We start from the raw sequence: 14,004 nt of genomic DNA, 5'->3' as shown, positions 1-14,004 counted from the left end.
AAGAGGAAATAAATCAGTTATCCCACCCGGAAGGCCTGGTGCATACTACTCCACAGCCCTGAGAAATAGATTTCTGCAGGCTTGTGGGCAAGACTCCTGAAGACTCCTGGCCTCTTCATCATCCCTGGCCTCTTCTGGTCCAGACACTTTCCCAACATCACCTCGTGAAAGGGAGCATCTGTGTGAGTGAGCACTGCTCCACTGTGTCCACTGCAGGCCAGAAAGCTCTCAGTGCCTGTGATGAATGCATTTCAGAGCAGATCAAGGAGATACCTGAGCCGATCTGAGGCCTCTGAGGAGTCCTCAGTTCTGTTAATAAAGGACCGAAGCGGGACCACTGCACCTGGAGATGTTACGTCTGGATCCGGGTCCCTGGGTCCAAGATGGTCTCCAGCAGTCAGGCCAACTGAGGCCACAGTCCCCGGGGCTTGTTCCCTCATCTCCAAGATACAGTCAGCCTCAGATGAACCTTATACTCCTCCCAGTTTTAAGAATTGCATCACTGTGCTTTTTGCTCCAACATTAATTTCAACTGAATTTCTTTAGTACCGTTATTGAATCTCTCCATTACACAAGGGAGATGCTATTAAGATTATCTTGTAAATGAATAACAGACATTTTCCAGTGAGCCCCATCACCACCACACACTTTTAAACCAGCTTTGCTTCTTCACAAGAACTCTCTCTGTTTCATCCAACAGAAGAATGATTTTCCCTCCGTGACAGGGAACAAGCGATGGTTCACAAAACTAGGACGTTGGACACACATAGCCCAGTGTAGTGGTTACATCACTGACTCTGGAGCCAGAAAGCTTGGGCTCAGATTCTGACTCCACCATTAGACTGGCTGTGTGACTGTTAGTAAGTGACTCTCTGTTCCTAAGTTTCCCCATCTGTAAGATGGAAATGGAGAAATGATAACCATCTCATGGGATTATAATGAGGATAAGTTCATATTTGTATGGCACTTAGAACAATGCCTGTGTGTGTTAATCACATCAGTGGTGTCCAACTCTTTGAGATCCTATGCACTGTAGTCTGCCAGGCTCCTCTGTCCATGGAATTCTCCAGGAAAGAATACTGGATTGTGTCGCCATTTCCTTCTCCAGGGGATCTTCCCAACCTAGGGATTGAACCTGGGTCTCCTGCATTGCAGGTGGATTTTTTACCATCTGAGCCACCAGGGAAACCCAGTACAATGCCTGGCACAGGACAAAGATTAAATGGGGGTGATATATAGAAACAGATACATTCAAAGATACAGAAAGAGAATAGATGGATGGATAGATAGACAAAGGATGGATCGATGGGAGAAAGAAAATGGAAAGATCAATTGATGATAGATAATAAATGGATGGAAAGAAAATAGGTGAATGATGGACAGATGAGTGGATGGATGTATGGATGGATGTATGGAAGGAATAAAAGAAATTTGGATAGATTGATGACAGATAAGCAAGTAAACAAGCATAAGATCTAACTTAGAAACTAGAATGTCAAATTTGTAGCTGTGAAAGAACCAACTCACCCATAGTACATATAATATCTTCCCCACTGTGAATGTGAGTAAAAAGGGATATCATTAAATAACAATACAAGTACATGATCTAAGTATGGGTATGTTCTATAAAATAGTCTTCTAACAATTTGTGAGTCTAAGCATTTCCACCCACAGGATTAATAGCTTATAGCACATGACAAAATGACTATAACCTCAGTGCAAATCCAATAGAAAACAACAAACTCAGTAAATATTTAACATGTTTAATTACTTTAAATTAATTAAATTCATTATTTAGTTTGTTGGCTGTCATTCTGTAATGATTTTTTATGTGTCCATGAAATGACTGAGATCTGTATTGCCCCTTTCAAAAATGCTCAAGACATGGTGTCCTGAAGATCAATATTATTATCATTTTGTCCAAACACAGCAAGTGACCTTGAGAGTAAGTGGAAATCTGAACAGAGCTGAGCAAGCATAGAAAATAGAGGCACATCATAAATTCAGTGAGGTAGGAGGACCAGCTTTATGGATGCAAGTCAATGGTCACAAGTCTTTGATCCACAAAGTCACCAGGGAATCGGTAGCTGTACCTGGTAGAGGTGACAATCTCGTATATCTTGGCACATAGTGGAAATTCTGAGGATCTTTATCACCTATGCCACTGATCCTTTATGAGATTAGCTTCTGAGTTTAGTAGATGTGAAATGGAGTAGCTGACAAATGTTATCCACTTTATACAGTCCACCTCTGATCAAGTGTCACGGTCCAATGTCTTTCAAGATTCAGCCTTTTTATTGCTTTGAGATCTCTTCTCAAGGTCAAGGGGAAATTTTATGAAGGAATGAATTACCCTGTTCTGGCTTAGCATGGTTTTAATTTCCATTCATCCTAACAGGTGCGTTTTGGGGGATAGGTGATACAGAGGTGCATAAGGGAGCCATTAATAAAGATTCTCTTATATTGCCTTTAAGTATGGATATCAGCAAGTACATGTGTCTAACATCTTGCTGCTAATCATTAGTTTATACTCATTATCAGAATGTTCATGAGACACAGCTGGACCCATCTGGATCAATGAATACTTGGTCAAGGGGGAATTCATATTAGCAAATTTTTGTGAACCATTTTTTTCAATTATTAAAGGAGATTATAAATTGAAATAAAAGTGAGATGCCATTTTTCACTTGTCATATTTCCAGGACTCAAAACTTTCTGTCACACCATGTGGCTGACAGTGTCAGGAATCAGGCAGTCTGTATTTTGGGGGGAGTGTAAATTGGCGCAAACTCTATGGTGGGTAAAGAAAAAATTTTAATGTACATGAGCTTTAAGTCAGCAGTTCCACCTCTAGAAGTCTACAAACACAAAATGTATTTTCATCTTGTCTTACCGACACATTGAAATCCCCATCAGTAGGGTACAGATTAATAAAATATTCCAGATAGTGAAGTACTATTTGCAATTGTAAATATTTTTGATAATACAAAAGTTGTGATATTTTATGCCTGACTCTGATCAGAACATCTCCAGAAACATCTCCAACTGAATGGCTGTAGATATAAAAGAGAGAAAGTTTTTAACCTGTTCTTATTTGTTTTAAATTTTGTGCCACCTGCATACATTACCAATATAAAAATCATTAACAAAAAGAGGTTCAAAAAACTGGAGCTCAGTCTTGTGCCTAGAAATCAGCTGTTCATTCTCAAGCACACACATAGACAAGAGATTTCATCCTGGTGAGGGGCAGTAGTTTCCAGAGGGCACTGATGTTTCCAGAACACCCTTGCAAGGACTTGAGTCAACTAAGAAGTGAAATAAGATCACCACACTCTCCCTTGGCCTGACTTTGTCCTTTCTCCACCCCCTTAAAATTGAAGGCAAGTGTTTATTTCTGCTTCCCTTTTCTTCCTGGCCAATGCTGTCTTCCCTGGGTTGGCATTGAAACTGTGGGAGAGAATAAACACATGGAGAGGAAGACAGAGGATCTGCTTGCAGTGATTCACCTATGGGTTGTTTCTTCACATCTTTGGTCTGTGTTTTAGTAGCAGTGTGATGATGCACTGAAAATCAGAGATCGAATCGCAGATGTTAAAAGCTGATCGTAGCTGACGTTCCTCTGGTTCCAGGAAGCACCAATCCCTGCCTGTAATAAACTCCTCACCAGTCTGTATCACGGAAAAAAAAAAATACAGACAAGAGAGGGAGTTCTCTATCCAACTAAATGCCATCCACTTAAAATTCTGAGATTCTCTCTCTTCTATTTTTAGTATGTGTTAAAAATGTCTTTCCTTTAATACAGTCTCAGTGATGGCAGATGGGAACAGGCTAATTTTGTTATTTGTTCTTGTTAATGCCCCAACTTAGCATATAAGATACTGGCAGCCCTAGCATGGTCCTCTAAATATTTAATTTGATGTGCAAATTGTTGTGTTCTGTGACACCCATAGTCTAGAATCCCTTGTGTAGGCTCAGCCTGGATTTAGACACCTGCAGAAACTGAGCCCAAAGAGGCTATGAACCTCAGGTCACAGATGGGAGACCCCAGGGTCACTGCCGCCTCAGCTGTCCTTGAACAGCCTCCAGGCAAGGTGAGCGGGAGCACTGACTTCCCTGGTAGCCACACAGAGACCTAGTTAGGGCAAATCCTGGCTGTTCATGAGGCCATCCATGGGGTAAGGCGCTCAAATCATTTCATCTCCATCTTTAGCCAAAGGTCCTGTAAAAGAGGGAGAAAAGTGATATTAACCATGGGGCTACCCTAAAAGCTTGAGACAAGACACGTAGCATGTGAAAAAGTCCTACTCATGTAGTATATTAAATAACATACTTGAAAAAGCACGTGATACCAAAATTTCCCCTCTTTTGTGCCCTGTGATCTTCACGTGACCAGTGGGAATTCCTCTGACCACATTTAGGAAAAGATTTCATCTCACCCTAATCAAAGCACAGTGTGGTGTAGACATCTCAGAGGAGAAGTGTAGCCTAAGACACTTGAATGCTTCAGGCTCTGTTTAAGCCAGAGGAAAATCTGTGGAGAATTCCTCCTGGCACCTGCATTGACAGGCGAGTCTCCCTATTATTAAATCACCCCCAGAATTGAAGTTGTTGCAGAAAAGTCAGCGCACCTCTGGTGGAATGAACCTTTCTCCTTTTAGGTCTGGCCCAAGTGAAAATGTCAGGGCCTGGTCCCTAGAGCAGGGCTGCCATAGTGAGATAAATCCAGGTCATTTTGTATTCTTCTCTCTTCGGGTTTAATACTCCAGCTAAACTTGAACAGGGATTTGTCAAATGCATGAGGAACTCGGGTTATATGTTGATTAGGGCTGTGAGTTATGGGTAGAGACCCACCCAAAGCTCAGGTCTGATCATCTTCCCCCCACCCAATACTTCTTATGAAAATATTTATCTTGTTGTCTTGTGGAAACTTCATTTTTCTCAGTGATGGGATTATATCAGTCTCATGAGGGTTAAAAGTCAAAAGCCATTCATGACTGCCATTTTTCATCCAGCTGCACTCAGAGTGCTCCTCCAGGTTCTGGGGATCAGGCGTGGAAAATGCAGGGCTCTCCTGACTGAAGGATGGAGAATGTCAAGAACCAGTGCCTGGATTCGGACCACCTTGGAACTCTTTTTTTTTTCCTTAACTTGATATATAGTTGATTTACAATGTTGTGTTAGTTTCAGGTATACAGCAATGTGATTCTATTACACATAGAGATATATCTATTCTTTTACAAATTCTTTTCCCTTATAGATTATAATAAAATATTAAGTATAGTTCCCTGTGCTATACAGCAGATTCTTATTGATTATCTGTTTTACATATGGTAATATATACATATATATGTTAACCCCAAACTCCTAATTATCCTTCCCCCCGCCTCCCCCTTTGGTTACCTTGTTTGTTTTCTATGTCTGTGGGTCTATTTCTGTTTTGAGGATAAGTTCATTTGTATTCTGTTTAGATTCTACCTATAAGTGATATCATATGATATTTGTCTTCCTCTATCTGACTTACTTAATATGATATCTCTAGATCCATCCCTGTTGCTGCAAGTGGCATCCTTTCATTCTTTTCTATGGCTGAGTAATATTCATTTAGCATAAATATACCACTTCTTCTTTATCCATTCATCCGTAAATAGACATTTAGGTTGCTTCCCTGTCTTGGCTATTCTAAATAGTGCTGAGATGAATATTAGGATATATGTTTCTTTTTGAATTAGGGCTTTTCTCCAAATATATGCCCAGGAGTGGAATTATAGGATCATATTGTAGTTCTATTATATTTTTAGCTTTCTAAGGAACCTCCATACTGTTCCCCATCATGGTCATACTAATTTAAATTCCCACCAACGGTGTAGGAACGTTCCCTTTTCTCCACACTTTCTCCAGCATTTATCATTTGTATACTTTTTGATGATGGCCATTCTGACTGTGTGAAGTGCTTCACTGTGAACTCTTAACAGAAATACACTAACAGGAGGCCAGCCTGCCACAGGCAAAATAGCCATGTGGGCTGCTATAATAAAATACTACAGACCTGGTGTCTTTTAAGCAGGAGAAATTTATTTCTCACAGTTTTGGAAGCTGGAAATTCCAAGATCAAGGTGCCAGCAGATTCAGGGGCTGGTGAGAACCCACTTCCTGGTTCGTAGATATCCATCTTCTAGCTGCAACCTCACGTGGCAGAAGGAAGAGACAAGGGAGCTCTCTGGGATTTCTTTTGTAAGCCCTAATCCTATTCATGAGGGCTCGTCCCTCATGACCTAATCACCTCCCAGAGGCTCTGCCTCCGGGTACCATCACACTGGAGTCAGAGCTTCCACTTGTGGATATAATGAGGACACAAACATTCAGTTCATAGCAAGCAGTAACCATCCCATAATTTGCATGCCCACAAGTTCTTGTTGTAGACTAGCTCAAAGTACTCTATCTAAATGTATTGGGTTCATTTTTAAAACATCCCTGGAAGACATGGAAATCTTTAAATCCTGTCCCACTTGAACAGATGAGAAAGAGTCATCAAAAATGTCTGTAAAAGATTTGGGAGGATGAGGATCTTTGCTCCCACAACCTGTATTTGAACTCCAGAAAGCAAGGTGCCCTGAAAGGTATGGGTGGTAGAGTTGGAATGATTATCCTTGGTACATCCCAACATGCGCTGCAGGGGGTGAATTTGGAATCTCTACAAGCTTCTTTTACTCCAAATGGTAGAGCAAGTAAGTGACAGGTGGCAGGACTGAAAGAAATCAGACAAATATTTATGTGTTCCCTCCATCATCAGCCCAGAATACCACTGCATGTGCCTGACACGAGTTTCACTGCCTGTTGGTTTTGAAAGTCTTGAAATTCATCCTTGTGAATGAGTAGGGGATACGGGTATGGGAGGCAGGGCTGGAGTCGGGTAGAGAGGACAGATGCAGAGAAACAGAGCCTTTGTGTTTGTCTGAGAGGCTGTCAAAATTGAAAGCGCTTGGTGAGTGGGGAAGACAAGGTTGCTTGTGTAAGCTATCTGACAAATGAAATGAGGCAGACACTGTGGGCATGGTCTGCTGATAGAGGACCCTGCCCTGAGCCACAGCAGTGCCAGCCTGCCACAGGCCCTATACAGGCAAACCTTTAAATTAACATGTCTGTCCTCTGAGAGACAGCTAGAGCAGCCAGGCGAGCCTTTATTACTAGACCCAGACAGGCAGCTGTCTGTAGGGCCATCAAAAGAGCCTGTTTTACTTAAGCATGCATGTTCTTAAAATCCCTCTCTTTCTAGTTTTAAGGTAAGGCAGAAACTTGACAGACAAGTACATCAATGTGAAAAAGTGAAAGTGTTAGTCGCTCAGTCATGTCTGACTCTTTGCAACCCAATGGACTGTAACCTGCCAGGCTCCTCTGGCCACAGGATTTCCCTGGGAAGAACACTGGAGTAGGTAGAGATTCCCTTCTCCAGGGGATCTTCCTGAACCGGAGATTGAACCTGATTCTCCTGCATTGGCAGGTGGATTCTTTACCACAGCACCAACTGGAGAGCCCCTTGCTTGCAGACCATTGTACACGGTAGAAATTGTCCGATATAACTTGAACCACAAGAAAACCTCACCTCTGCACAATGCTCAAGCTCTAGAAGTGGACGATTTGTTTCAAAGCTGCAGAATAACATAGTTCTGTCTCAAACTCTGGTTTATAGCTTCCCTCAGGAAGACTGAAGGGAGACTGGTTTCATGTTTGTTCAAGGAATCCTGCCAATCCATCTCCCAAGAACTTTTCTTTCATCTAAGTCCTGTCACCAAAATACTGAGGCTGCTGAACGAAGTTTTTCGTGGACTCTGGGAGAAGGAAATGGTCAATGAGATTCAAAGAGAAAGAAACTCGAAATTTTAAAAAATACCCACCAGTGTTATGATTTAGATGTGCAGAGCAGATTCTAGCATTCGCCTACTATATTAGATGTGTTGCTGATTAATTGTTCTCAATTGGCAAGCTTCAGCACAGTGGTGGGTGTCAGATTCTTCTCAGGTGGCCATGAGGCGTCAATAACTGAGGTGTATTTGTTTCCTCAATGAGATGTATACATCTGTGGGATGGTGTCAGGATCTCGAGCTGCCAATATTGAGACATTGGCTGCTACCTTCTCAAATCCAATGGTCTCTGGGCTCAGACGCCCGGAATCCATCATTGCCCCCAGCCACACCCCTGCCACTTACTTCTGCAAACCCCATCCTCAGGACATGTGCTCTATAGCTCACTCATTCTTGTTCATTTCCCATGGGATGAAAGTCATGTCCTTCCTATTTTTTTAAAATCAATGAACTCTCTCATCTCCCAAGTCCCAGAATGAGTGCTCCCCAATAAGGAAGTACATCCTTTTTTCATATTCTCAAAAAGGATAGTACAAAATTGTACCAGCACATCTTGCCATGTCTTCTGTAGACCATAAGTCTCAAAGAAAGAGCCATGTCTTTTTTATTATTATTATTAAAGTATAGTTGCTTTGCAATTTTGTGTTTGTTTCTACTGAACAACCAGCTGAATCCACTATATGTATACATATATCCCCTCTTTTGTGGATTACCTTCCCATTTAGGTCACCACAGAGCTCTGAGTAGAGGTTCCTGTGCTATACAGTAGGTTCTCATTAGTTATTTTATACATAGTAGTGTATATTATGTCAATCCTAACCCCCCCCCCAATTCACCCCACACCTCCCATCCCCCCTTGGTATCTCTATGTTTGTTCTCTATGTCTGTGTCTCTATTTCTGCTTTGAAAATAAGTTCATCTATACTATTTTCCTAGATTTCACACATATGTTACTATAAGATGTTGGTTTTTCTCTTTCTGGCTTACTTCACTCTGTATGACCATCTCTAGGTCCACCCACATCTCTGCAAATGGCACAGTCTCACTTGTTTTTATGGCTGAGTAATAGTCCATCATATGAATGTATCACATCTTCTTTATCCAGTCCTCTGTTGATGGACATTTAGGTGGCTTCCATGTCATAGCCATTGTAAATAGTGCTGCAGTGAACCCTGGGTGCATGGATCTTTGAATTATGGTTTTCACCAGGTGTATGCCCAGGAGTGGGATTGCTGGGTCATATGGTAGCTCTATTTTTCTCTCTTTAAGGAACCTCCATACTATTTTCCACAGCAGCTGCACCAACTTACATTCCTACCAACAGCATAAGAGAGTTCCTTTTTATCCACACCCTCACTAGCATTTCTTGTTTATAGACTTTTTGATGTGGCCATTCTGACCAGTGTGAGTGGTACATCATTGTAGTTTTGGTTTGCATTTCTCTAATAATTAGTGATGTCATCTTTTCATGTGTTTGATAGAGCTGTGTCTTGATCTTCTTAACAGTACAAGGACTCATCCCAATACTAGCCCAGTTGCTGAATAAATACTTGTTAAAAGTTTATGTGAATAAGTGAACAAATAAGCATCCATACTTGATATAAGCATCAGTGAAACTTCTCCACAGATATGGCTTTTCCAGTAGTCATGTATGGATGTGATAGTTGGACCATAAAGAAGACTGAAAGCTGAAGAATTAATGCTTATGAACCGTGGTATTGGAGAAGACTCTTGAGAGTCCCTTGGACCGCAAGGATATCCAACCAGTCAATTCGAAAGGAAATCAATCCTGAATATTCATTAAAGGACTGATTCTGAAGCTGAAGCTCCAATACTTTGGCCACCTGATTCAAAGAGCTGACTCATTGGAAAAGATCCTGATGCTGGGAAAGGTTGAAGGTAGGAGAAGGGGACAACAGAGGACAAGATGGTTGGATGGCATCACTGACTCAATGGACATGAGATTGAGCAAACTCTAGGAGATAGTGAAGGACAGGGAAGCCTGGCGTGCTGCTTTCCATGGGGTTACAAAGAGTCAGACACAGCTGAGGGACTGTGTCTGGTAACAACATAGCTACCAAAAATGTGTACCAATTAGAGTTACTACCTCATATGGGTAGCATGGTAGTACATCCACAATCCACTACCAGTCTCCTCATTCTCCCTTCATACTAACTCTCTTCCAGTCTATTTTTCCCCTTTGGAAACTGTTAAGGCAGCTTTGCTCCTAAAAGTAGAATGTTTTTGATACATCATTCTTAGAGCTCTAGCTCAAGAATATTAATTACTCACACCCCAAATTATGCACAGTTTCTTGTTGCTGAAGTTTGCTGTGTATATTCTAAGAGAAGCCATGTCTTGGGTTGCTCTTAAAATCATGCAAGGTCACTGCTGAGACTGGGAGATAGACTGCCTTAGATGAGAAATATTAACTGTTCTTCATAGGCTGATCTCTGTCCATGCCAGGAAGAGGAGTAATGAAATACACAAGTATATCTTTTATGAAATCCAAGATTTTTGAAATACTTTGTCCAAATTGAATTCTAAAGGCAAGGGGCTCAAGAAAACCTGATTTTGAAAGCTCTCCGGAGTGTCTCAGGAGACCAGAACAGTATTACATTTGTTCATACACCTCGCCTCTCCTGCAGTCTCCAGGTTATAAGGTCAACAGGTCACTCTTAGATGTGGTGAGAGCAGGTACCTGGCATTTTGGGTTCCTTCGGGGCAGGTAGAGTTTTAACTCTACTTGTTTAAAAGATGCAACTACACGGCAGGACTTCTGCTGGTGCTGAGTCTTGGTGACTGACATTGTTTGCTCTAGTACTTGCCTGCATTGCAGACATGGGAAACACATTAGCTCATAGGGAGGTCTGTGAATATGAGTTCACCCATCAGGGAAATATATTTTCCCTACACTCTTGGCTATTAGAGCCATTCATCACAATACTGTCGCCCCCTCCGTGGTGTCTTTGTCTAACAAGAGCTGCTTGTCGTGGAACCCACTCTAATTCCCCTATTAGAGGCCTGAAAACAGAATCAAAACCATAATTCAGAGAACATTTATGTACAATTTATGACTGACTGTCAAGCTAAACTACTCTGACAGACTCGAAATCTACTTTATAAATAACATGATGCTTTGTATCAGTTCTTTTCTTGGTCCTTTATTTTACGCTTGCTGTGCTTAAATGTTATATGCTGAGTGAAGTGGGTCTGTACCTCCTTTGGGAAAATGAAAATTCATGGGAAGATACTAAATTGGAGAGTATCAGCTGTTCCCACTTTAAAGAGCTCATGAGAAGGGGACAAGTTTTATTATAAGCCAGAGAGTTTCATATTTTTGTTTCCTTCTCCAATGCATGTAGGCCACCTTCTCCTTTGGCATCAATATTAACTGTTAAGTGGCCATAGCTTGTTTGGAGTCAGAGGCTAGAATTTGCATGGATTGTTCGGCAATTATTTAAGGAATGGAATAGAACTCAGTAGACCAAGGCTCTTTTTGTTATAGGACAGTAACAGGATGGGTGGCATCTGTACCACCATAGGCTTGACAAACAAGTGTCCCTGAGAGATGTACTCAGGCCTGAAAAATTTTCCAAAGCAGTGATCTTTCTGAAGATATCAGATTTTAGTCTTGAAAGGGAAAGGAATTCCGACACAGGCTACAACCTAGATGAACCTTGATAACATTATGCTACATTAAAGAAACCAGTCATGAAAGAACAAATATTGTATGATTCCACTTACATGAGGTACCAAGCTGTCAAATCCATAGAGACAGAAAGTAGAAAGGGGGCTGCCAGGAACTGGGGTGGTGGGGAGTTACAGTTTAACAGGTGTAGAGATCGAGTCCTACAAGATGAAAAGAGTTCTGGAGGTGGGTTACACAACAATGTGAATGTCCTTAACACTGCTGGACTAGCCACTTCAATATTCAGTTCAGTCATTCAGTCGTGTCTGACTCTTTGCGACCCCATGAACCGCAGCACGCCAGGCTTCCCTGTCCATCACCAACTCCCGGAGTTTACTCAAACTCATATCCATTGAGTCAGTGATGCCATCTAACCATCTCATCCTCTGTTGTCCCCTTCTCCTTATGCCTTCAATCTTTCCCAGCATCAGGGTCTTTTCCAATGAGTCAGTTCTTTGCATCAGGTGGCCAAAATATTGAAGTTTCAGCTTCAACATCAGTCCTTCCAATGAACACCCAGGACTGATCTCTTTTTTAGGATGGACTGGTTGGATCTCCTTGCAGTCCAAGGGACTCTCAAGAGTCTTCTCCAACACCACAGTTCAAAAGCATCAATTCTTTAGCACTAAGCTTTCTTTAGAGTCCAAATCTCACATCCATGCATGACTACTGGAAAAACTATAGCCTTGACTAGATCGACCTTGGTTAACAAAGTAATGTCTCTGCTTTTTAATACACTGTCTATGTTGGTCATAACTTTCCTTCCAAGGAGGTAAGCATCTTAATTTCATGGCTGCAGTCACTATCTGCAGTGATTTTGGAGCCCCCAAAAATAAAGTCAGCCACTGCTTCCACTGTTTCCCCATCTATTTGCCATTAAGTGATGGGACTGGATGCCATGATCTTAGTTTTCTGAGTGTTGAGCTTTAAGTCAACTTTTTCACTCTCCTCTTTCACTTTCATCAAGCGGCTCTTTAGTTCTTCTTCACTTTCTGCCATAAGGGTGGTGTCATCTACATATCTGAGATTACTGATATTTCTCCCGGCAATCTTGATTCCAACTTGTGCTTCATCCAGCCCAGCGTTTCTCAAGATGTACTCTGCATATAAGTTAAATAAGCAGGGTGACAATATACAATCTTGGCATACTCCTTTTCATATTTGGAACCAGTCTGTTGTTTCATGTCCAGTTATAACTGTTGCTTCCTCACCTACATACAGGTTTCTCAAGAGGCAGGTCAGGTGGTCTGGTATTACCATCGCCTTCAGAATTTTTCACAGTTTATTGTGATCCACACAGTCAAAGGCTTTGGCACAGTCAATAAAGCAGAAATAGGTGTTTTTCTGGAACTCTCTTGCTTTTTTGATGATCCAGCAGATGTTGGCAATTTGATCTCTAGTTTCTCTGCCTTTTCTAAAACCAGCTTGAATATCTGGAAGTTCATGGTTCACATATCGCTGAAGCCTGGCTTGGAGAATTTTGAGCACGACTTTACTAGTGTGTGAGATGAGTGCAATTGTGCAGTAGTTTGAGCATTCTTTGGCATTGCCTTTCTTTGGGACTGGAATGAAAACTGACCTTTTCAGTCCTGTGGCCACTGCTGAGTTTTGCAAATTTGCTGACATGTTGAGTGCAGCACTTTCACAGCATCTTCTTTGAGGATTTGAAATAGCTCAACTGGAATTCCATCACCTCCACTAGCTTTGTTCATAGTGATGCTTCCTAAGACCCACTTGACTTCACATTCCAGGATGTCTGGCTCTAGGTGAGTGAGCACACCATCATGATTATCTGGGTCATGAAGATCTTTTTTGTATAGTTCTTCTGTGTATTCTTGCCACCTCTTCTTAATATCTTCTGCTTCTGTTAGGTCCATACCATTTCTGTCCTTTATTGAACCCATCTTCGCATGAAATATTCCCTTGGTATCTCTAATTTTCTTGAAGAGATCTCTAGTCTTTCCTATTCTATTGGTTTCCTCTATTTCTTTGCATGGATCGCTGAGGAAGGCTTGCTGGTTAATTTCATGCTATGCATATTTTACCACAGTTAAAACCTTTTAAGTAAAAACAAGAAGAAGCAAACCTTGGAGGCAGAAAAGAAAAAATGGCCTTTGCAAGATTGACTGGATAGTCTTTCACTGGAAGAAGCTTGAGGAGTTGATGCAAGAGATTCAATTTTTTTCCTTGATGTTTATCTACTCTTACAGAGGAGGGGGTGGGAAGGACACAGGACGGGGGTGAGTCTAAGTATCTAATAATATTCTGAGGAAAAATGTCGTTTCCTTGTTTTTTACAAGACTATGTGCTTTTCTGTCATCGTGTACAGAACAAGGTCTGATGGGGGTTTTACAAAGAACCATTGATGGTGTGTCTGTGTGAATTGCCCCGGCATCGGTCACAGCCAACTTCGGCGGGACCCACTGCCCCCGCTCTACAATACACTCCAGTGTG

At 41.6% G+C, this 14,004-nt stretch overlaps 1 protein-coding gene across 5 annotated transcripts in view; it reads left to right on the top strand.

The window, feature by feature from the left end:
• FRMD4A (FERM domain containing 4A) overlaps positions 1–14,004 on the top strand; it is a 683,539-nt gene that overhangs the window by 290,109 nt on the left and 379,426 nt on the right. The gene's annotated exons all lie outside the window — the stretch shown is intronic.

Source organism: Odocoileus virginianus, chromosome 9, assembly GCF_023699985.2.
Source record: "Odocoileus virginianus isolate 20LAN1187 ecotype Illinois chromosome 9, Ovbor_1.2, whole genome shotgun sequence".
NCBI classification, from domain to species: domain Eukaryota; kingdom Metazoa; phylum Chordata; class Mammalia; order Artiodactyla; family Cervidae; genus Odocoileus; species Odocoileus virginianus.
This window is presented reverse-complemented; position numbering and strand designations above follow the sequence as displayed.